The sequence below is a fragment of the Poecilia reticulata genome, chromosome 7, assembly GCF_904066995.2.
Source record: "Poecilia reticulata chromosome 7, P_reticulata-male-v2, whole genome shotgun sequence".
Lineage (NCBI taxonomy): Eukaryota > Metazoa > Chordata > Actinopteri > Cyprinodontiformes > Poeciliidae > Poecilia > Poecilia reticulata.
The window spans coordinates 27,746,142-27,771,299 of NC_088836.1; the positions used below are offsets into that span (position 1 = coordinate 27,746,142).

At 38.4% G+C, this 25,158-nt stretch overlaps 1 long non-coding RNA gene across 3 annotated transcripts in view; it reads left to right on the top strand.

Moving 5' to 3' along the window:
* The first annotated feature begins 10,535 nt into the window (after positions 1–10,535).
* LOC103467803 (uncharacterized) overlaps positions 10,536–25,158 on the top strand; it is a 42,581-nt gene continuing 27,958 nt past the window's right edge. For 2 of the 3 annotated variants that reach the window (XR_014088057.1, XR_014088056.1), the window contains exon 1: positions 11,146–11,168. This is a non-coding gene — a long non-coding RNA (uncharacterized LOC103467803). Of the gene's footprint in view, positions 11,169–25,158 lie in introns of all 3 variants that reach the window. The other variant, XR_534122.2, reaches the window with a different exon arrangement.

A 25,158-nucleotide genomic window follows, 5' to 3' on the forward strand; every position in this document is an offset into this window, starting at 1 on the left:
ATGAAAGTGAACAAATGAAATCAAATAAAACAGGGCCACACATCACTGGAAGGGCAACAAATGGGCACTGAAATGGAAGTAATTTTTTCCCCTTGTGTCTCAACAAAAATGGGGAAAAATCCATCAGTTCTGGTCGAAAAGCAAGTTGTCATTTTGCCTAAAGCCCCGCTATCTGCGTCAACAGAAAATACAAGTCTGTGTGGGACTTTGTATGACAGAGGAGGGCAGCTCATTTTAATATAGATGGACAGCTCTTTGTGAAAAACGCTGAGCGATTCAAAACTCAGTGAAGGTAAAAGTGGGTTGAATAACTTGGATTTTTGTTTAATTTAACTTAATTTCCAGTTTGCAGAAGCAAAAATGGTTTAATACAACAAGAAGCTGTTTAAAAATTATGAATTGATTGAATATCTTGAAATTAAATGAGCGTGTTTTTTTTTCTCCAAAAATCAGAGTACTGCCATTGAAAAAAATGAAAAAAGGATTAGATATTCAGATTTGGTTTTTTTTGTAAGACAACTTTTTGTTTGAAAGTTTAAATTTCCAGAAAAAAATGCCAAAACACCTGCAACCACCTACAGCAAATTGAATGAAAGATTTCCACAGAAACAGATTATTCTATTATGCTGTCAGAATGGCAAACATAACAATTAAATATTAGTTTTCTAACAAAATACAACATAGTTCCCCTTTAAGTTCCAGGCATGAAGACCAGCATAAAACAAATAGGCTGTTCAGCACTGAGCTTAACTACTTCTGACAGTTATGAAAGACCAGCATTTAAAACTGAGACAGAATTGAAAAAATTGGGTTTGGGGAAACTACTGAGGTGTAAGAGACATTTCTCTGTAGAACTAGATTGTGGCCTACTTTCAATCCTCACATCTCACAAAATGGTTTTAATATATTCTACTTGTTGGATTTAAGATTTTTTATTAGCTAAATTTAAAGTGAGAAGCTCTTAAAAAATCTGTACTTTGAGTGAATTTATTTCCATACAGGACATGTAATAACAAGAAGTGCCACAGAACCACATATTTTGAAAAACTGCTGTCCAAAATTCACAAAATGTGAAAAAAAAAAAAGTTTGTTTGCTCATGTTATAAATATATTTTCCCCTCACATTTTCTCCATCCATCTCTGCAGCGTTGGACCGGAGAAAGCACAGCGATGTAGTTCACCTGCCCTGGCAAGCAGCTTTCTCTTGGGGGGGTTAAACCATGTTGCAGCCCATTAGGAGTCAGTGGTCACCATGTTAAGCAGTGAAAAGATGGCCTCGCCTCTTCTCTAATGATGTAAACGCTTCCTGACAGCATCCTCGCATGCAGCCTGCATGATGAATCACATGGACCTGGATAAACAGTAAGTATTACCTGTCTCATAGTGGATGTACAATTCATGTATGTTGGTGCCGGCGGACATGACAGACTAATGTGGTAACTGCCTGAATTTTTTCAGACTGGAGCTGCAGTTGGAGACAGTAACATAATGATTGTGTTTAAAGAGTACTCAGAGGACAGGATATTCTACTTTTACTTTTTTTTTTTTTTTTTACAGAAACTGAGTGACAGTAAAATAAGAGAATGTTTTTTTTGCCAATCCCATTTCCTTTCTCCCGTCATCGTTTTGATTTCTTGTTATTTTCTGCACATTTGCAATTGAGTTTCAAATATTTATTTAATACTCGCTGACTTGCAGCCCTGACAGGTTGTATTTGAGCCATCTAAGGGAGAAAAAAGGAGCAGCGGTAATGACTGAAGGCCACGGCTGTGCAGGGAGCCCAAACCCTCCTGCATATTCAGATTCAGATTCTCTCTCCTCCCCCTTCGCCCCTGCAGGCCTGGCGCATCTGTGGCATATAATTGATTCATTAATAATGCGAACAGATGTTTCTGGTCCACCCTGGCATTGTGCCAGCTAGCCAGCATTTTAATGCCACAGCTTGCCCAACTGCATCCCATTAAATGCTCGTTGACACAAAGTGGTAGAAGGTGATGCATTTTTAATCCTGAGAGTGGAAGATTTATTGTGGATTTTATACAGAAACGTGTCGGGGAGATCCACCTGCGAAACAAAGCTTTGTCTTCTCGCGCTTTGAAGTAGTCAATTGAACTGTGAATTAGGTTTTTATGGTAATCAGTTTCTCTGTGTAAGAATTCATTGGCTAATTAACTGGCTGCTTCTTTCTTGTTACGCATGCTGTAATCAGGCTTGCATTTGTTCAGCAGGCAGAATCCCGTATCAGCTGTTTATGAGTAAGCAAGATCGCACAATGATGACAGCAACTCTCGTTACATTATTGGGTTATTCTAAGATTTCACCGTGATTGAGAGCGTTTTGTTTTTGTAAAGATTGGAAAAGAGAATTATTATTTACAAATGCAACACTCTCTGCAATGACAATTGCAGAGCAATAAATGAAAATATGCAAACATTAACTGGTTGGAATAATATAATGCATTTAACACAACACATTAAGGTATGGAACAGTTGTGTTTGAAAATAGAAATTATATGGTTTACTTACTAACTACATGCATATTTTTAACAAACATCTATTAGCTTTATAGTTAATATATAGCTTAGTAGCTCACTATGTTTATGTCTGTGTCCAAAACTAAGAAATAATAAAGAAGCAAAGTAGCCAAGAATCGAGCTAAGAGTGGCTGAAGAGTGATGATGATGTTGGTCGTCAGTGGATAACACAATATGGCCAGTCAGATAAAACAGTCATGGAGAATTTGATTTATTTGAGTGAAGATTTATCCACTGAGGAGGAAGAAGACTGCAGGAGCGTGGCGATTTAAACCATCATTTTGTATAGAGCATTAAAAAGTCTCTGCTAGGAGCTGAGGTTGCTTTGTAATTCATTCCAACGTGGGGAATGAAAACTGGTAACAAGATCTGTAATTTGAAAGACTAAGAATCTTCCAGCATTTGAGTAGATGTTGTAATATTTGCTCCTGTTCTGACCAGAGCGTCTGCAAGACTCACATATTTTTATTAAATCAACAAAACTATTCTCTTTATAATTACCATACCAGATGTTCAGAAGGTCCCTGATTTGGCAGATTTGGCATCATCAGCCATGTTTGCTGTTGGCTTCTTGCTGTGGATATAAATTACTGACTAGATGTGAAAACCAATGGCATATGATGCTATATGTCCTTAAATTTAAATACTTATGTCTTTTTAATAATTTATATTGGTTTTTAGAAACACCTTTGAATGTGTGGGGTCTCTTCCCAGATGTATTTGAAGAATCAGCTTCATCCACCCTCTGCTACGGAAACCCACAGCCCCTTCACAACTAGCCAGGCTCCAGCCAGGCTGACAAAAGTAAGGCAGCCATTTTCATCAGGAATTAGGGTTGAGATAAAGCGCAGCTGTAGGATTTGCAGAAAACAAATGTCATCTCCATTCATGGCAGCGACAGACATTGCACTTCAACATGAGGCAATTGAATAAATGCAGAATATCAGTTTTCTTCCCTCTGAACGGATAAGTATTGTAACAAAATTTGAGGGTTTCTGTTTTAATGAGACGGGAATGAGAGGCTTTAGAGCTCACAGTGACGGACTAATTAATCAGTCTCTGTAGCGGTTTCCCACAGCTATCCATTAGGGTTTCATTCAACAAGTCACTGGAGCTTCAATCCCCCTTCTATTGTTGAAAATGGGTCCGTAATAATAACATGATTGCAGATTGATCACTGGAAGGCTCAAAAGGGAAATACATGCAGCGAGGAATAATGATGCCCTGTGCAGATAGCCTTCAACAAAGACATTTTATACAAATTCAAAAATCAGATCCATTTGGAAATTGTTCCAAATCAATTATTTTTTTTCCATCACTTGAAAACAGCTTGACTGCTGCCACAAAGCATTTCCACCAGGTTTCCTCATACTGCGCAGAGCAAGCACAATTTTTGTTTGAGGTTAGGGCCACTGCTGAGAGCAATCTAGCCCTTCAACATTATCTTGGAGCTTCCTGTGGTCAATGTTGCCAATATAACAAACTATGGGACATAGTCTGACATGAACTAAAATTTAATAGGTCCAACCGACTGGTGGCATAACGCTGCTCCTGAATAGCTCCAAAGACCTGAAAACAGGTTGACAGAATGTTCCAGCTGTTTACCCTTAGCAGGGGTCGGAGTCGGGGACTGTGAAAAAATCCCTTTTGATCATCCATTGCAGAATGAATGAGGTTTAGGCATGTTGGCATATGTAAATTAAAACCTCCCAACTTCTAAAGTTACACTTTTAAAAAGCTTTTTCAAATTCATGCTTGGACAACTGGGTTTATATTGTTTAAAAAAAAAAAGTCTGATTTGGAGGCATAATGAAATCAGATATTTCACTTAATTTTTTTCAGCATAAACCATTTCTTAATATTCAGGGACAAGGTGAAACCTGCTAAAAGGGGCTTTGACCCTTAATATAACTGATTGATATAACTGGGCTTTTATTCATTGTAATACAATAAAACAAAACATTTAATAACATTTGCAGGAACAGAAAAATTCTAGGCAAAGAAAAATATTTCTTGCATGACTGCGGAAGTAAAACATATATACTTCAGTCATTTTCAAGTTTGTTGAATCAATATTTTTTGTGACACTTTGTGTTTGAAACAATATGCTTATGAATAAAACATTGAATCTTTACTCTAAATTAAAGTCCAGAGGAAGTTTTGTGCTACCGGGTATTTATTCAAATAACACTGTGGATGCTACATCAGTACACGGGCTCTGATTTTAAGTGAAATTCTTCTGTAATGGTTCTTCCTTTCAGATGGCAGTTTTTCAGAAATACAAGACAGAATTATGAAAAAAACATTTGCTTTAGAAACCCCACAACAAGACAATAGAAAATACTAAATACTTTGTGAATCAAGGTAGCATGTAAAAGCAGGTAAAAATGTATTTCTATGAGATTTATTTTTGAGTTTGTTTTCTTGTGGTTTTGTTGTGCAGCACCAAGTGAACTTAACAAAAGTCACCTCACCCAGACATTTACTGTAGGCTTCACTTTTGGATGACTAGCTTTTAACAAACTCATAAAGTTTGCCTCCATCCTCTTTGCACAGAGATGGCTAAAATGACAGAAAAAAGGGAGAAGAGGGTTTATTTTTTTGGAAACTAAATCTGTTGAAAGCTTAAATAGCTCTTGGTTTAGATGCCATTTTTTTAGAAATTGTTTTCAAACAGTGAGTTGTTGCTGCTGTCCTCTTCACTGTTATAAGTGGACAGAGAGGAAAGACCAATCTTGTGGCACTGCTAGTAAAAGTTAATAAAACTCAGTTCTTACAATGGCATCTACAGACAGAACAGAAAATAAATATGCATTACATTGGCTGGCAAAACTCTCCGGATCAGCCGTTTCATCTTGTTTATTCTAGGCTAAACCCCAGTGAAACTATTTAATCAACATGGAAGGTGTAAATGGACGGCAGCAGCCTGCGGTTTACATGCTGTTAGTGTTGGAGGGAGGTAGGTGCCAATTCTGTGGCCCCTGCTGTCGCTGAAGCACAATGCAAAACAGCTGCAGAAACGGTGGCCCGAGTGTGTCAAAGCAGCTTCACTTCTGTTGCTCAGCCTAAGTCAATATTTTCCATCTGAGAGTGAAGCAGAGTGAAAGAAATCCTTAGCGTGTCACGCTTTCAGGATGTTTGTGCTTTGTCTTGGATGGAAGCCAAATGTTGGAAATAATCATTTTAACAAAGGCAAAGGTTCAGAGGTTCTGGGCTGCTAAAATTAGCAATCGTTAGTCATCGTGTTTGTTGTTGTCACTTCAAGGTTCTTGGATCTTGCTCTGCTACGCTATTCAGACAAACCAGATGTACCAATTAAACTTCCATGGCTCAAAAGTTTTATTAGTTTCACTATTTTGTATGAAAAGGATGAGGGTTTACTCCAGATTTTTAAATAGATGCTTAGATAAAAAAAAAATGAAATAACAGAAGTGACATTTTTGAGGCACAGATTGTAAAATTTCCAATATATTGCATATATATGTACATTAGAAATGATGGTAGTTTGATGCATTTATTCAGATTTCTTTTTTTGAAGCTGCTGCAATCTATTTGCAAGCGAATGTCAAGTAACTAACTGAAGTGAGATTAACTGTATTTGGTGAAATACCACGTCCTTTAATGTCTGGAGTACCTGTGTCACTTTTGATTTACATGACCTTTACATTTTACGTGTGGCTGTGTGGATTGGACTGAAGAATATGGATTTTATAAGTTTCTACTGCAACGAAATATTTTTTTTTCCCCATGTTGTCACTGTCATTTTATTTTGTTCAAGTTCAATACTGGAAATTCTTGCGTTAGCTTACAGAGACGAGTGAATCTTTATCAGCGTGGATTGAGCCTTTGCATAGTGTGTCATACATTAAGCGATTTTGTTTTTTATTGGGTCATTGCTTTGGTCACAAGCAGCACTTGTTGTGCAGTGATGCATTTGTGAATTAATTATGACAAGCCCCAGGCCCAAAAATTGTATGGCAGCCTGGCTTCAGTAGATATGAGATTGCATATGCCACATAATGAAATGCCTAAAAAAGGCATGCAGGAACGTTATTCAGGTAAGACGTCACATCCTCCAGCATCATTAGAACAGCAGATACATAATAGTTATTTGCCAGCAGGACTAAGGACACACAAACTAATCAAGGCAGGTTTGTTGGTAGAGCTAGATCCAAAAGAAAAAGAAGGGATTTCAAGATTATCCCCATTTAAGTATAAAATTGTACCTAATGTTTTTCTTTATACTAAACTCGAGCAAAAACACGCAATCATAAATGTTCTGTTTATTTATTTGTTTATGTGATGAAACCTGAAAGTATTCAGCCATTACACACAAAAATGTAACCAGATTGTTTAGTAGACTAACTGGTTAAAAAAGGAGTGAAGATCTGCCAAATTGGATGATTGATGATTCACTATGTGTGACACTTTTTTATGTTTCAAAATTATATATATATATATATATATATATATATATATATATATATATATATATATATATATATATATATATATATATATATATATCAGTGACGTGGTGAGGTTCATAGCTGGTGAGGCACCGACTTAATTATAATCAGATTTACAAATCAAGACCCCCTACATGTTATTGTTTACATAAGGAAATTTCGAGCATGCATACAATGCTGGAGGACAAAAAGACGCGCCACAGAATAATTCTGTTATCTCAATCAAACTTAGACATGTAGATGTTATTAATTTTGTGCTGTGCCTAACGGCAAAGGGAGAAACCGTTAAAGTACAACTCAAAACCACATTTTTCTCGCTCTCTATCAGCGCAGCTACTGTATGGCTAGATCGCTGTTACTGTCTCTTACTCTGCAGTTGTGGAGTCACAATGTCTGGGTTCATGAGCGCCCCCAGCGATGAGGCACGAGAACTGCCTGCCTCACCTCGAATCTGTTCTCTGGCATTTCTGATCGCTCCTCAGCACATGAAACACGTTACACACACAGTTGGTGACAATAAAAACACAGCACATTAAATACATAAACTAAATTATGAAAAATCTGTTCATACATTAAATGTTTCCAACCATTTTATTGGCGACGTACAGACAGGAGGAGCATGCTCTCATAGAATGGCAACCGGTGCAGTTAGCGAGAGGTTGCACAATCTCAGGTGAGGCTCAGCTCACTGCTGCCTCACCTGCTTTGCTTCCAAGCATTTGAATGGGAAAATGCGACAATACAGCGATTTTGAAGAAAAATAACATCAGATTTGGTTAAATTAAATTAAAAATAGGTACTTTATAGTACAAATCACAGGGTGATGACAAATCACAGGGTGATGACAGGTGAGGCTCTGCCTCACCTGCCTGACCGCATGTCACTGATATATATATATATATATATATATATATATATATATATATATATATAATTAACCTTATGAGCTTCTCCTATCAAAGCAGCAAATAAGCTGAAAAATTACACCAACCTTGCAAACCGAAGGCTTTCCATGTAAATTATAAATATAATAGATACACCCACCTTCAGTAATTATTGTCTCCATGTTAGGCTAAAAAACTACTGAGTCACACAGAGTCATACTGGCCCAAAATTGAATTGAGGACACATTGCTTATGGTTTCAGTGTGATATTAAATTGAGTAAAATACCAGGGAAGAAAGTAAATGTGAAGCCTGTACTTTGATGTTCAGCTTATTTTCTTACTTTCTCATTTCATTTATACACTAAAATACTGTGGAGAAAAACAGATCAGGACTGGGGGAGTTTCTGTTTTTCATGCAGGCACATTAAAGCTAATAGATAACAGCACTGCAGCTCCATGAAAGCACTCATCACCCAACAGTTGTGACTTCAGGCTCTGCAGTGAAGCATGCTTGTATGTATGCATTGTGTTTTTAACACATGGATAAACTAGTTTCCCTGGAGTGCCTCAGCAGTGATAAAAATGAAGATGAGTGGCCACATGATTGGAGGAGCTGTTCAAATGAGTAACCCGTTTCCATTGGTCCCCGACACTCTATGATGAACAGTTACAGGGGCACTGAAGATTAACGTGCTGTCCATCTCCTGCAGACTTGATGTCGATATGGATTAGTGGATGGAAGCAGCCTTGAAGGGAGAAGAGAGAAAAACCCATTATAGCTTCAGTTGTAGTAATGAAAGTACTTGTTGTAATGAAGGGAAGAGAGGTTCCCCGGGAGGCGATGAGTCGAACCCTACATGACACTGTGAAAACATTATTCGCTTTATAAAATCTTTACTGAACTCCAATGCTTGTAACCACAGGCTAATGGAGCACAAAGCCTCAAATTAATAAGTAAAAGTAATTTATAAATGCAACATGGTTTGAGAAGCTGCACAGGTCCTAAGTTGATTTGTTGAACAGGGAATCAGGGCTTACTCAACAGCTGCATTTATAGTTAGATTAAATTACACTCTGGCGAGCTGAACACAACTAATCCAACTGGACATTAATTCTGGGCATTAGGGTAAAGTGGATTCAATGCAGGCCACACTTTTCAGATATTTATTTGTGAACTATTGCAAAAAACATTTCTTCGGTCCTTTCTAGTAGTGCTAGGAAGGAACTACTATTTCCTAGTAGTGCTGCATCAAACACTGAGCAAACATTATTTGCTTAATAACATTTTTACTGAAGTACAACATCCATAACCACAGGCTAATGGCGCACAAAGCCCCAAATTAATAAGAAAACGTGATTTATAATTACAACATGTACTAAAAGCCCTCAAAGGTCCTAAGTTGAGTTACTGAACAGAGAATTTGTCCCAATTCTCTGCAGGTACCAATGTGTGAATACTGTGAGTGAAGATTTTATCTCAGCCCCACGCAGGACATAACAGCATCCTGATGTTTACCACGTAATATTCTCATCAGTGGGTCATCCTGCTCTTTTAGTGAGCCTTGGTTATGGGTTATTACCACTGCCTTTTTCCAAGATTGCACCCTTGTGATGTGTTTGTGGAATATTAAAGTGCACGTACACTCGTGTGAGGAGAAACACTTTACCCTTGAGTGCTCTCGATAATGAAGGCAGAGCAAAACTGTTTTACGATCCAAAGCCCACTGTATGAAGAGGTAGGATAAAATCTGCTCGGTTGTTTTTGTGTTCGGCCCAAATAACATCACTTTAAGGTTCAAATTAAAGCACATGAGTGATGATTTCAACTAAAGACCAAATATATTCATGGACATCACCGATTTTTATTGTATTTTTTATGTTTGTCACAGTTAGTGAGATCTCTCTGACAGTCATTCCAACCTTAAAGCCTTCTTTGATATTTGATCAGCTAATATGGTGTTTTTGCACCTGTTCTGACATGATGTGTCATGATCACCATTGTCTTTCCTTTTCATTGGACCTTTATCCTTTTATATTTAAGATGAAGATGCTGTTTAACATGATGTAAGTGCTGGATATCTCACCAACAGTTTGATGCAGACTCCCAGTTATAGCTGGCTGAAAACAGTGAAACTGAACAGAAAATCTTTTCACCTCCCAAAAATGTTGTATTTAAGTTACATTGACTATTGAAGCCACGATCGCCTGTTAGGTACGCTTATCAAACTTGTTCTGACTTCATGCACTTTGGAACTTTGCTGCCAGTAACTATGCTTTTATTTCATCAATATGTGTGCTCCAAGAAAAAGAGCAATCCATTCCTACCAAGGTCGCCGCTCAAAGATCAGAAAGTGAATTTCTTTTTTTTTTCAAGCAGCAGTGGGACACCAGAGAGGGTTCTGTGCAGCTTATGAGAGAAATTGGACAAAATGTCTTTCCAAAAGTTATTTATATGAACTTCACATTTTAGAATGTTACAAAGAAAATCTTCAACATATTTTATTGATGAATGAGTTTCAAAAATGTTTATGAATTAAAATGCATATCTTTTACTTTGGACCAGAGCTGTGAGTGCACAACTAATAACTGTTGTCAATATTCTCCCACATGATCTGTGGATCTCTGCAGCTCCTCCAGAGTCACCACCTCTGCTACTGCTGCTCTGATTAATGCTCTGTTTGACCTGCCAGTTTAGATGGATAATCATGTGTTGGGAGGTTTCCAGTTGTGCTGCAGTATGCTTCACATTGTCAGTTAATGGATTGAATCTCATTGAGATGCAAAGTTATGGATTTTATTTACAGTCTAACTCTGTGTAAAGTAGTTTAGGCACAAGGGTCAGAAGGTGAACAGAAAATCAGTACCAGCCACCCATTTCAGTTTCTTCAAATGACTTTTTTATTCACTCTTTTCACTGACTTCTCTCCCCTGAGCATCCAAAAGCTCACTGTTTTCATATCCAATTGGCACCACACCTGTGCTTGATTGGACACAGCCACAAAGGAACAGGTCAAACAAACAAAATCTAAACAGAGAAACACTAAAATTACAAATTAATTTACAAACTCCTACATAATGAAGTTGTCTGCAAAATAAATTACATAATACAAGATAACTCAAAAAGGTTACTTTAAAGGAAAACAAACAAAGCAATACACAAAAGAAAAACCCTCTAATTGGTAGAACCCAGCAAGGTAATCACTGACATCATCCAGCCATTTAAGCAGGAAGTACTGGGCCGGGCGGCTGGCCCAGCTGCACATCTACAAGAACAAACGATGGTGAGTACAAAGGAAAACAAATACCTTAAATATACCTTGAAACAAATTCAACCCATAATCCAGAAATAATGCTAACACAAACAAACCCGGGATAGTAAGTGAAGCAAAATTGCAGTGTTTAAATTAATCATAATAACCAAATATGGAAAATAAGTGAATCAGAAAGAATAAGGGACAAGAGGTGAACACAAACTGAACCACTTTGTCACACTCTGCTTTAAGCTTCTCCACAACTTTGATTCTTCCTTTTTCTCCATGATGCTGTTTGTTCTTTTAACATACCTATTAACTCTTTACGGCTGGGTTAATATTAAATTACTTGTAGGTGGATCCTATCTACTTATTAGGTGACATATAGAGGAACCTGTTACATGAGGAAGCTTAGGTGCTATTTTTTTCTCTAAGGTTTTTAAAATGTCCATCATTTTACAGAGCACTTACAGAGGGATTATGCCACAATAAATACAACAAACCTGCCCATTGTAGCTGATTGGCTCTCATGTGTGGGATGCTTACTTCCACATAATTCAGTCCTACTAATTTTGTTCCAAGCATTAAATGTTAAAGTTTATGTAGTTGACTGAGCAGGCGACTTTAGCCTCATTATAATGTGTGAAAACAAACAACAACCATCACCCTGAGTAATACACAACTTCCATCAAAGGCTGACAAACCATTTCCTCTCCTCCTTATTATACCGTAACGGCGTATAGAGTGACTGTGCTTAAATCGCCCAAACACCGTGAAATGATATGACTGCGAGGCAGTATTCCTGGTTAAAAACATTTTCTTGAAAAATGTTGCATAGCTTGTTTCTCCCATTACCAATTTTTAAATGTGTATAATCAAGCAGAAAGGTAATGAAGCCTTGCTCATGCTTATTTCAAACCATTTTGAAAATGTACTATTATTTTAAAGCCAGTTTTCTGGATTCATTTCTCATTTTATGGCCAGCTGAGGTCAAAATCAGTTTGAATCTTGCAGGCTGATGTGTCTAAAATGCAGGAATTTTGTTAGCACATATAGGGCATTCACTCTGTTTGTTGCTAACTGCTCAGCATTGCAACCTGCAGCCAGGATTCCTACAAACCAAACACCATGTGGGAAAGATATGGTCATTACTTCCAGCATTCCCTCTGGTCCTGGAACAGGACACATCAGTGTGCAGCTCTGGGTCCTTGTTAACATTATTGGCAGGTGGTGCATGAACCCAGTTGTTCTTGTCACTGTCCTAAAGGCATCAACTCACACACAATAACAGAATTTCTTTTTCGGTTGTAGTTTGGGGTAGTGTGATAGATCGGGGACTGAAATTGCTTAACTCAACTATTGAGCAGCAGAACAGAAATATAATATAAAATGCTAAATTTTAATGTCAGAAATGTAAATTTGATTAAAAGCCATTAGATGGTTTTGAAAGATTTGCATATACCCTAAGAATGTCTGGAAGGAGCTTTTAAGTTTGTTTTCGGTTTGTTATCTTCTTATACAACTCACACTCATTGGTACTTTTTCCTTTATCTCTCAGGACATAAGATTTTTTGTACACATTTGCACATTTTGATCAACAGTAGGACCTAAACAACTATGACAGGCAGAGACTTTGGAAAAAAATAAATTTTGGCAAAGCTGCAGCTGCTTCCTTATAGTCTCATCATCGTCCTACTGAGTAACTGCCTTGAGATCAGCTGCCTTAGGTAAATAATAATTTGGCATTTTCTTTCTAAACATTTGATACTGTAATATCTGCAATTTGATGAGTAGTTATGATAAGACTCTCTCTAAAAAAAAAAAAAAACTGCTACGTTGTCCGGGCATCTGAAATCTATCCAGATGTTACAAAATTGAGAGGAACTGAAAGGATAATGACATTATTAAGAGATGCTTTGACTGCACTAATCAAGTTTTTCTCACCTTGGCAGCCTGAATAACTCTGGCCAACTAGGCTGAACAAACAGAGAGCAGGTGAGACATCAGGAGGAAATGAGAACAGGCATGGCAGGCAGAGTGAAGAAGACAAAACGCTGGGTAAGAACTGAAGAGGGGATTAGTATGACAGGGAGTAGGTGAGGCAAATCAACAGATAAATGGCACCTATACGCTGGAGAGACTGAGGGAAAATTAATGTTATGCAAATTAATTTAATTCCCAATTTTTAAAAAACAACTTTAGTAAAAATCCCTTCATAGTTCAAACATTTTCAGTAAATTTTTTCCCTCAAAATCTACATTTTCTTACAAATCTGGGAAGTCATTGTTTTTTATAAAAATTTTTGAAAATATTTAATAGGCTACTTTTTTTTTCGTTATACATCTTATGCTAATGCTAACTCCATAGCCACTCCAACTGTTGAGGTGGAAAAAGTCTGATTAGAGTTTGTATTTCCCATTCTACTGACAGCCCATAAGTTTCCCCTTGGATCACGACTCTCTGCGGCTCATGCACCTGTTCAAACCCAGGCGAAGCCACATATATGACAGACGAAAGGATCTCACCAGATGATAAGCTTTACCTCTGGCTCCGAATCAAATCTGCCTAACACTCATCAGGGTTGCAGGCCCAGATATAATGTATAAATATACATGCAGATGTTTATTTGCTCTCTTCCGCTGGCAGGTTATCTGGAACAGATTGCATCTCCTCAGCACTGACACTTAGGTGCTGACACAGAGGCAGATGGGCTGCCGGTTGCCCCATTGGTCTCCTTCTGATGGCTTCTACGAGGATAGATGGGCTTATTTTTAGGGTACAATTGGTCATCTCCCTAACATGCTGTGCATTTACTCGGATCAACTTGAATAGATCTTGTTTACTCAGGGTAAATAACTCTAATCATGAGCACATGCTGTGCTAATGGCGAATAAATAAATCTGGAGTAATTTAGCACATAGGGGAAGGGAAACAAGATAGCAGTGCAAATACACAAAGACGTATATTTGCTACTTTTATAACTATGTTGAATGCTTACGTCTCTACCACATGACACAGCTGTCCACAGTGGATGCCAGAAGCTACAAAATATAGAGTCAAGCGGGTTTTTAAGGATGCTACTTTGCAGATGACGCAAACCTTTGTGTGTGTGTGTGTGCGTGTGTGGGGGTGTGCGGGGGTGTGCGTGTGCGTGTGTGTGTGTGTGTGTGCGTGTGTGTGTCTGGCAGACTGCTGTGCCAGGCTGGGGAGGCAGTCAGGAACAGTTCCACACATCTAGGCATTAAACTAATGTGCTGGGATCAGGGGCCAGCGCCTCGCAAGCTGTTTCCTTGGCTTTAGGCTGTAATAGAAATGGGCAGCGGGTGAAGACTGGCATCAGAGGTGGCAGAGGAACCGAACACCTGCCGAAGTCTTGTTCCAGGCACAACGGACACATATATTTCCATCCATCCACTGTCTTCTTTAGTCGTGATTAGTGTGATTAGCAGTGGACCCAGCTGATGTGATTATTGTCTGTGTTTTCTGGCTCTGCTGGCTAAAAACCAGAGCCTGGGGGGAAGTTTTGTAAAACCCTTCATGTTCTATTTGTTTCAGTGGCGCAAAAAGTGGGTATGCAGTGTACTCAACGCATTGGGGTGCTGCACCAGAGGGGGCGCAAAATCTATGTGGGGATTTTTTTTTCTAGCCAGCATTTTTGTACTTATCAGCTGTTTGTGTATGAATTGATCAATAACAGAGGAACAGCACTGATTAGGAGAGTGTGAGGTTTAAACATTTCAAAACCTGGAAACGTTTTAGGGATGTCACACTTTGTAAGGGACCTTAAACAGGACGGGATTGAAGTTGATGTAAGTTCAGGCTTGGTCGCAGTTGACATAATTTAAAACCTTTTATTAAACGGTCATAAATTCCTGGTCATAAAATTTGTTTCAGAAATAAAAATAACACAAGAATATTACAGTTAATATCTTCAAATAATTTGTTAATTGTTGTACTATTTACTTTTATATTGAACCGTCTTCCAGGCTGCAAAATGGTCGCAGTATGTTGGTGCCACTTTTTCAGTTTAACTCCCAGAGAGAGGAAGATTTGCTAAAAACAAATGGCTTTGATGCACAAAACTGAGACAATGCAACCAATGCAAAGATAGAAATGTGCACGAGTATTATTTTTGAAAACATTATTGTTTTTTCTAAAATTGAGAATACTCTCACTGTAAATGTCTATCCAGAAGCACAAGCCTGACGTCCGCTATTGTCTTTAGCCAGAAATGGGTGTAGACATCCCCTAATTAATCATTTGCATATAAATTATGCTTTGAACCGCAGCTAGACAGCCATGTCAATGAAATCCACAACATGGAAAAAGTGGGAGTCTCCCTTACAAAGCAGATTAATTGACATTGGTTATGGTTTTAGAAATAAAACTACAACTATGGAAAATTTAACAAACTGTTTGTAATATTGGAGCACTGGAGCAGAGCAGGAGAAAATATAACTTTACCATACCATAGCATCTTTATTTATAAAGCACTTTAAAACAACCACAGCTGATACAAAGTGCTGTAAATTTAAACACAACATAATTAAAAAAAACAAACTCTTACAGTTTAAAAACAAACAATTTAAAACCAGATCCTGCTGGAGTTGAAATCCAAGTAAAGTAGATGGGTTTTAAGACGAGCTTTAACTCCTAACTATGGAGCAGATATTCTTCAGAAACAAAGAACCAGCAGCAGAATTACAACACTAAGAATTGAGCTTAAATTGAGAAATTTGTAAAGGATGAAGCAAGAGGGAAAAAAAAACTTTGCACAGAGTTTCATTCAATCTTGTTTGACCTTTACCCAAGTCCAGCCTTTTCAAATCCACTTAAAAATGCAGCACAATGACAGGCAGATGATAAGGCACTGAACTGGCTCAGTATTTATTATTGTTCATTTAAAGCAGCTGCTCTTGGTCTCTGTTGTTCACTAATATTCTCCTACAAACCTCTGAGGCCTTCATAAGGCATTTATATTTACATAGAGATTAAATTACACATTAATAGACAATTTAATAATTGGGTAAGTTCTGGAGGCAATTGATTTCGTTATTTTTTTAAAATACATTTTCTCATAATTTGTGACCAAGCTGAAAACCAATGGCTTTAAATAAAGTTTCATTCATGGTTAGCTGACAGGGAATCTGATGGACGTTGTATTTTGGTTTATCCTTGTTCCATAAAAATCCCGTTGGAATTGTGTTTCTAGATCCGTTTTTCATGTTCAGTCAGCTAAACTTAGCCTCTGCACATATTGAGCTGCATAAGACTGTGAGCTCAGTTGTGTATGTATAAAATGTGTAGTGGTCAGAACAGATTCCTGTTCTTGTATTATTTATCATCTTCAAGGTTTTGTGGAGGAATAAGATTTGTTTGGTGGGTTTAGTGTTCTTCCAAGGTTTTATGTTTTTATCCTCTAAACTTTTTCAGTTTAAGATTTTTTCTGTATTTTTAGGGCACTTTTGTGCTCAACTTTTCTTCTCTTGTTTATGTTCTATAAGGATATTTTCCCTTTATTGTCATTCTTTGACATCATCCTCCTGTTTTTGCACTCAGTGTTACATCCCAACAGTATCCTAAAAATGTTTACAAAGTTTGTATCTTAATTTTACAGTTTTATTGCTGCAGCTTTTAATAATATGGCGTCAACCAGTGTACTTTTGTGTGTGACAAAATGTCTAGTGTCTCAAAGGTCGGTACTTTTTGTCTCTTTTAGATTGTAGGGAAACTCAAATCCTAAAAAAACAGGGGTCTTGGAGAGGTCTTCTGTTGCATAGTGTGAGCACAGCAGAGTACACATTAAGTATGACAGAGCATGAGAGCTCCCTGACTGTTTTGAGCAGGCACAAAGTTCCCCTGAGGAGGTCATGGTTATGCTTATGGTGGCAGTTTAACAGGGTCTAATGGGGGCTGCAGTGGAAGCAGAAGCAGCATGTTGATTTCATGGGATCGGTGCACGCCTGCGATTTGGTCGTCAAAGAATTTAAAGTTAAACCAAACACACTGACCACGCGCCACGGCTCAAAACTCATTAAGGTCACACAGCATTTACAGTAAGTCAGTTATTGTGATGCTGCTGGCATTTCAGATGCAACATCCCACAATGTTGAGCTACCTGCTCTAGTAACATACTGAAAAGTACTGATTGTGTTTCATTCTTCACAACTAGGTTGGAACTGATGGTGAAAGTGCAGAAACTTCTAGTAATTATGGAAAATTAAAAACGGCTAAAGTCAAGAAAAATGATAACGCTAGCATGTTTCCAAAAGTAGCAAAAGCATTTTGTTTCAAGTTGTCAATATCTACAGTAGTGAAAACATTTCATCCATCCATCCATCCATCCATCCATCCGTCCGTCCGTCCGTCCGTCCGTCCGTCCGTCCATCCATCCATCCATCCATCCATCCATCCATCCATCCATCCATCCATCCATCCATCCATCCATCCATCCATCCATCCATCCATCCATCCATCCATCCATCCATCCATTTATTTTCTTACACCCTTATCCCTCAGTGGGGTCAGGAGGGTTGCTGGTGCCCATCTCCAGCTAACGTTCCGGGCGAGAGGCGGGGTCACCCTGAACAGGTCGCCAGTCTGTCGCAGGGCAACACAGAGACACACAGGACACACAACCATGCACACACACACTCACACCTAGGGGCAATTTGGAGAGGCCAATTAACCTGACAGTCATGTTTTTGGACTGTGGGAGGAAACCGGAGTACCCGGAGAAAACCCACCATGCACAGGGAGAACATGCAAACTCCATGCAGAAAGACCGGGACCGGGAATCAAACCCAGAACCTTCTTGCTGCAAGGCAACAGCTCTACCAACTGCACCACTGTGCAGCCCATGAAAACATTTAATATGCTAAAGAAATAAACCAATACTGAAGCTGTTTTTTCTGTTCAAGGACGTAAGTTGTTCATATTTCCTTTAACAGAATTAAGCGTAGAAGTTACACCAGATAGCTTACATCTCGCAGGAGAAACCTCAGGGGAAGGGGAACCGTCAGTCATTCAGAAACAAACAACCCAAGGTCATCAGAAGAGGCTGAAATCGGAACCCTGCAAATAGCACACATCGATGCAGGGCAAATGAATTCACAAGTAAACATTAAGTTAGTGTACAATAAACTCCATAAATCAATCCCAAAGGTCAGAGAGGCTTTTAGGTGTCATCAATCACACTGCAGGCTGGTGAAAATACAAGGAGCACTCCGACAGCGAAAATGGCTTCAGCTTCTCTTTCTTCCGATGTCGGCTCACTAAAGCTCTGAAATTGCACACATATGTCCCTGTTATTCCGAAGAATGCTTCTCAGAACGATGTCTTTCGCAGGCTTCTAGCTGTTGCTCACACTGTAAATCAGGGTGTTATTTTTCAATTATTTGTGTGAGAACTTTCATTCCCTTTCCTAACAACTGGGCTTCTTTTTTGGTCTGTTTTGTTGTTTGCTTCCAGGACATGCAGTTAGTCTAACTTTGAGAAATCTTTTTCAGTTTTTCTTTTCCTTTTCTAGAATTTTGTCCTTTTACGATGTTCTGTGTGTAATTCCACAGCCTTGCAGCAGTTTGTTTTCATGTTGCTGTGTATTAATCTTTGTATGGTGTTTTCCTTATAAACTCCAAACCACATTCAGTAAATTCACTACATCAAACCTTCACTGGCATTCAGCTTAGAGATGCATTTCAATTAAATATTATTAAATGGAAAAAATACAAAATGTTTTTCTCTTGATAGAATATAGTGTTCATATTTTTAGAGAAACATGATTTTGGATTTGATACCTGTAAACCAAAATTAGCTAAATTTACACCGATAAATGTTTGAAATATATACCTAACTACGAGTTTCACTTTCTGAGTTAAATCCAACCCCTTCTGTCAAAAATATGCCAGTAAGAGTTCATTTATGTGCTGCTAGTTTGGCTTTCCATCTGGCTTTGTGTAGAGTTTACTTTAAACATTTATCTTTGGAGCACCCAGTTATGAGGTTACAAGTGCTGCCAACAAAGTTTGACACTTAAAGAGGTGTAAAAGCCAAGGCTGCTGCAAAAAGTTACAACTAAAGAAGAAGAAGAGTAAAACCTGTCTGAAAGAAAAATTGGGAGACATACAAAAAAAAGTATCAAAAAAGGTGAAATGTGCTGCTGCACCCAGCTCATGGCCACCCTGTCATTGTTTGTGGTATGCTAGAGTATAAATAGAGAGATACACAGGCGTGATGAGGTACCCAACGCAAATAAAGGCCATGGTCTCTAGTCAGAAAAGCTATCCATAGTTTAGAGTCTAAACAAATGATGCAGCTTGCTTCTGCCATTGCTCTTCTGCCCTTATCTCTCCGCAGTTGTGCAGAGGTTTACTACGACAGTTTGGAAACAAAACAGGCCAAGACAGATCCATAAGCAGGCGCGGTGATAATGATCCACAAAATAATTGTGGGGCTTGGGATAAATGTTTTGTGTGTGTCGAATGGAAGTGCAGAAGCTGTTTTTATTTTGGATGAAATAGTCTCCTGCAATATAGTTTTTAAAAAGAAAATGTATTTCTCAGAACCAATAATATTTCGTATTTTCAATTTAGCCTTGAGTACACAGAATGTTTTTATAAAGCTTGACGTTTTTCATTAGATGAACAGTAACACTCATAGAGACAGTTTCCCATCTTTATTGAGTTTTCTTAAGTTCAGTGTGGATTTGTGGGTTTTATTAAGATACCTTTATTAACTTTTCAATTAAGGACTGAGCAATTTATTTAAAAAAGTAAAATAAAAAGAAATCAGAAGAAACATTTTTTCTCCTGGAATAAATTAAGACAAAATCTGATGCATAATGATTTAAACTTTAAGCAATATTTATATCTATAATTTATGTACTTTTTTGTCTCTGTTTCAGTCAAAAAGCCAACAACACAAGCCATGACTGTAATGTTTCTTCTTCTCTCTGCACTATAGTTGTCTGGAGTTGCATAAACAGGATGAATCATTGTTGCATCCCAGCGCTCGGTGTTGTAATAAAGCTGACATCTTAATACAGCAGGGATCTGGCTGGCTGCACCGTTTTTAAGTAAGATGGATGTCACAAAGCATAAACTACTGAGGGGTGAAGTAAATTAGGCTCACAAGTGAACTTATAAATTTGACCGTTAAAACCAAAATGCAGCAGAGAGGACGAGCTGAGAAGCTCCCACAATACAGAGGGTCAATGTGATATAAATAAATCAAGCCCAAGTGATTTATGAGGTGCAATTAATATTTTTGAAAGAAATATCTCAGCTTTTATGAGACTATTTATTGAATAATTAGTATTATCTGAATAATGTAAATATACCTTTGGATAAAAACACAGTTCATGCTTCACGCTTAACTGCATTTATAAATAAAATGACATTCATACATTTTTGTTCTTAATTGTTCATAATTATGTTGCCCAGTCACAATTTAGTCCAATTTAAACATGTGTAAGTAATGTGAAAAATCAAGTAATTCAAACAGAATAGCATGTGATATTTGGTAGTGTTACCTGGCATTACATATAAAAATTAATTAAGCTTTTTTATTTTCTGTTATTAAAATTAAGGTAATTTAAGAATGAATAATCTTATCTTGATGAAATTGTAACTTCCTCTGTAGGTTTAATTACCTAAATCAATTATCAATGTTTAGCCCAGTCATTTATATTAGCATCTATTTAAAGTAGGAAAATAAATTAAAGCTTTCATTGGGTTTACACCACTTCAAGATGCATGTCCTTCTTTTCAAATAAAATTCTCCTTCCAAAATAAAAAGGGCAAAATCTTTACTTGCAAATTCGTTCCAAATGATCAGACTACAGGAATTATACAACGAGCAACGAAAGGACAGAGCGAGACAAAGTCTTCTAACAGCCTTTCCCCTCTGGTTAGAAAATGTCAGGGTGTCACGCCTTTCTACTTTGCACCACTTGCAGGAGCCTCATTGGATCCCCAATAAATGTATGACAACATTTCAGTGAGGCAGTCAGGCAAAGACCTGGGTCGCATTTTAAAAACATCTCCTGACCTTTCCTCAGAGACGGTAATTGCTAATGCCAGACAAGGAGGGAATGCGAGTCTCTTATGAGCCCCGGCATCAAGGATAGACTTTGTGACTTTGGGAAAGGAACAGATAGTCACTCTTTCATAGAAAAATATTTAACACTCATCTTCACTCTGCTGTAAGTGCAACCTAACGATTCCCCACCTGAGAAATCTCTGATCTGATGATGAAAAGAAACTCTGCAACATATCCTTGTGAGAAGACGCTCCGTCTAAGACAGCCAGGTTTCATTTTCTTTCCCTTTCCTTACCCTTCGTGTCGGGTGGGGGGGCTTAGACTAGATGGCACCTTGACAACAAATCCTCTCTTCCTTTTTCATCCCCACTTTTGCTCCAGTTCAGTGTGGCAGAGCTGTGGCAGACAGAGATCAGAAATGAAATTAGAGACGCGCATAGATGTCTTGAGGGTTGGTAAAGTATCTACAACCGGAAGCAACAGCTACTCTTAAGAGCAGAGTTAGGAGTCTCCCATCTAAGGGAATAAATATGCATTTTATTTAAGCCAGAATCTTCCCTCCAGAAGCTGTTCATACTAACAAGGTGCTTCATAAAGTCATTATTTCTTTCACATAGTTGATTTTTTTGGTTTCAGTCATGAATGGATGTGTGTGGATATATATGTGTGTCTGGGTATATAAAGAACAAAAACTATTCTCTCATCCACCTGATTTCAGACTTAGGCAGGGTGGGTGGCTCTTCGTCTCAAACTAGGGCAGTGGTTCCCAAACTTTTTCTCCTGGGCCCCCCCCAGTGGTTTCCAAACATTTTCTGGATGGATCACAAATAGCTGTCTGGTAGAACGACATGTGTGAAGGGGAAGGGCGAGGATTCTTAGAGACTCCCTATCTCTAAGAATGGGGCCGGACAGGAATCAACTCTTTTTTTGGGGCACAATGAATTTACGTAGCTGGACATAAACAATATCGATGGCCTACAGGCTTCTTGTTAAGCTTAAGGTGATGTTTTGATATTAGCTAGTCATCTTTTAACTAACTTTACCTGCATCCAACAACTTTACTCAACAGTTAGTTTGGGGGGAAAACTGTGAAAAGTTCTTGGTGTTTTGCTGGTTTGCTGCCATGATTCTAACAAACCTGCGTAGCTCTGCACAGCAGCAGCAGGTCTCTTTCGCTGCCGCACCTCATGTTAACAATGGTTTAAACAGTTTTAACTGCTGATAAAAGTGACAGAGGACACAGATATGGGAAGTGTGGAAGCCCCTACTGTATCAAATTGACATAGGAATAACAGAGAGTTGGCCATTCTAAGGTAAAAACCCAGCGCATACAGCGTTCATGTTTTTTTTTTTTTCATCCATCCAGAAGGCTTCCCGCACCCCCCTTTTGGGGGCATGCCCCAAAGTTTGGGAACCTCTGAACTAGGGTCCTCTACCAGAAGCCCGGCGGTATCTTAGGACTGCACTATATTCTGGACTAAGATGTCCTGAAAATGTCCAACGGGCTGCCAAATATTGACAGTGGTGACAAGTAGCTACTATTTGCACTTTAAACTATTTATTCGCACAATAAACTGGTGTGGTGTATAATATTGCACTAAGTTCTGCTGTGAACATATGTAGAGAGGCATATTGTTGCCAGCTCTTCTTGCTAATAGTAGTTAATGTCACAGTAATTAACAACTCCAACACGGTGTCTGCCTTTCAGAAAGCGCTCTACCTGGGTTTGGCATTATTCCCAGATCTGGGTTCAGACTTCTGAGATAAATGAAACACAAGATTATGCTGCTCATAAACACTCATTCTGTTAACAGATATGCTTCTTATGAGGGATTTTATTTGACTAAAGGTTCAAGCAAAAGAAACATACTTGTGAGATCTTTTGAAAACGCACCAATTCAAAATCCTTTAGCTAAGAAATGGTTATTTAAACATAGACTATGAATGAAACTTAAAATGTTATTGAAAAATACCATTTTAAAGCTAGGAACTTAAATTTTGACAAAAAGAAACTCATGAAAGTCTTTGAAAAGGCGCATCAAAGTTTTCTGTAGTGAGCACCTTTTCTGTAAGCGGTGCTGGCTGAGAACAAATGTGAGGCCATGAGGGTTAAATGATCTAAAGTGTTCAAGGGTCACCGAAGACAGATTTTCACGTAAAAAGCTGTATCAGCTCCCTCACAACTTTGAAAGACAGACAGCTCCCTATTTGCCTCCAATGATTGGTCCGGGACCTCAGACAAACCCCATCCTGAAATTTGGTACCTGTTTGGAGCTCTCCATCTCGATGAGTGAGTGCAGCCAGGTCCCAGGCAGACACTGTGAAATAGGCACTGCTCTGGATCAGAGAGCAGGCCAGTGAGCCCATCACACCCATATCTGGTCCATTTACCATGACCCATTAGTGAGATCATACTTTGCAGGCTCCGCAGCCCGGCTATTCATTCATTCTGCAGCTCTAACTGTGTTTGACCACGCTAATGTTGGAGGTACTCTGCTCAGCTCACTAGGTAGCGGCAGCACTAATAGCTCTGGGCTCTGCAGGCTAGTAATGACTTCAGACCTGTTTGGACATGTAGGATTGATAGTTTTGATTAGATAGTGTATCTTAGGGAATGAGATGCTTCGGCTTATTGATTTGTTTTGTGTGTGATATCAATCATGACAACAGCCACATATTGAAACATTCTGGGTGATTAAATTCTTATTAACTGCCAGGCTGTTGTCTTTTAACTGACAAAACAAATGAGCGATGAAAAAAAGAAGGTAAGCATCAATAGAATAAGCTGTGGTTCATTGCTACATCAATTATTAGATTGTCTAATATGTTGTAGAATTGCTTGTTGGGTTGTCTGCACATACATTAAACCTGTTGTTTGAGGGTTTGTCACATTGTAAAGGCCACCATTCCTGTCATGCCAGTGATTTATTACCTAGCCATACACCCTATGACGAGTCTGCGGCCATCTCCTCAGGCCACACCGTGCAGCCCCATCAAATCAACAAACAACCCAATGTAGCCCCGTCTTCGCTTCACTGATGCAGATGACACATGAATCTGCCAGCTGACACAACAGGGTTATGCTGGAAACCCCCGCAGGTCAAGCGCAGCAGCAATGGGTTAATGTAGAAATAGATTAAAACCCATGAAGAAATTTGTCTTGTGTTTCACACAAGTGAGGGTTAGTGCAATGCAAAAGGTGCAAAAGCATGCCGGAGAGTAATGATTTATCAAAGATTTAAAGTGCAAAACTAGATCTTTGTATTTTTTCTGATTTTGTTTAACAGAATGCTTGGAACTAGCTTTCTATGAACACACACTCTGCAATATTTAAAATCAAGAGATGCGCGCAAATGTTCAAGGCGTTAAAAGAAAATTGACTTTGTAATTTAAGTCATAAAGCAGTTTTATAACAATTGAAGGTAACATAGTTAGTTGGTTGTGCTATAAAATGGCGTTATGTGCCTGAAAAATACATTCTACTGCCATTTTAACACAAATAGTGATTCAGCTAATCACACAACAATAATCCAGTGCATTTATCCATCTGTGCTTGGCGTAAACAGCTTACTAAAGTTCAAACCCATCATAACAATGTGGAAGAAATGGGATTAGAAATGTGGATTACAGCGCTTTGTTGATGTGAAAGGTCAGAGGAGAATGAAGAGACCAGTTTGGGAAGAAACAAAGACAAAGTGTGAAGAAAACCATCTCTGAATGCACAACATAGCCAGTGGAAGCATAAAATTATGGATCCACCTTGTCGTGTTTAAACGTTTCTGTCGTGTTTAAACATTTCTGGCTTCTGGTGGTGTAACCGTGTGAATGTTTTTTTTTGACACACATCAGTACCAGCTGAACTCTGAGCAATCTATCTGTGTTTTGTTAGCTGTACATGCTTTTGTGACCAGGCAGGCTTTGTGGCCCTCATGTTTCAGAAAAGGTCCACAAAACTCCTACAAGTAAAGGCTATAAGGCACGA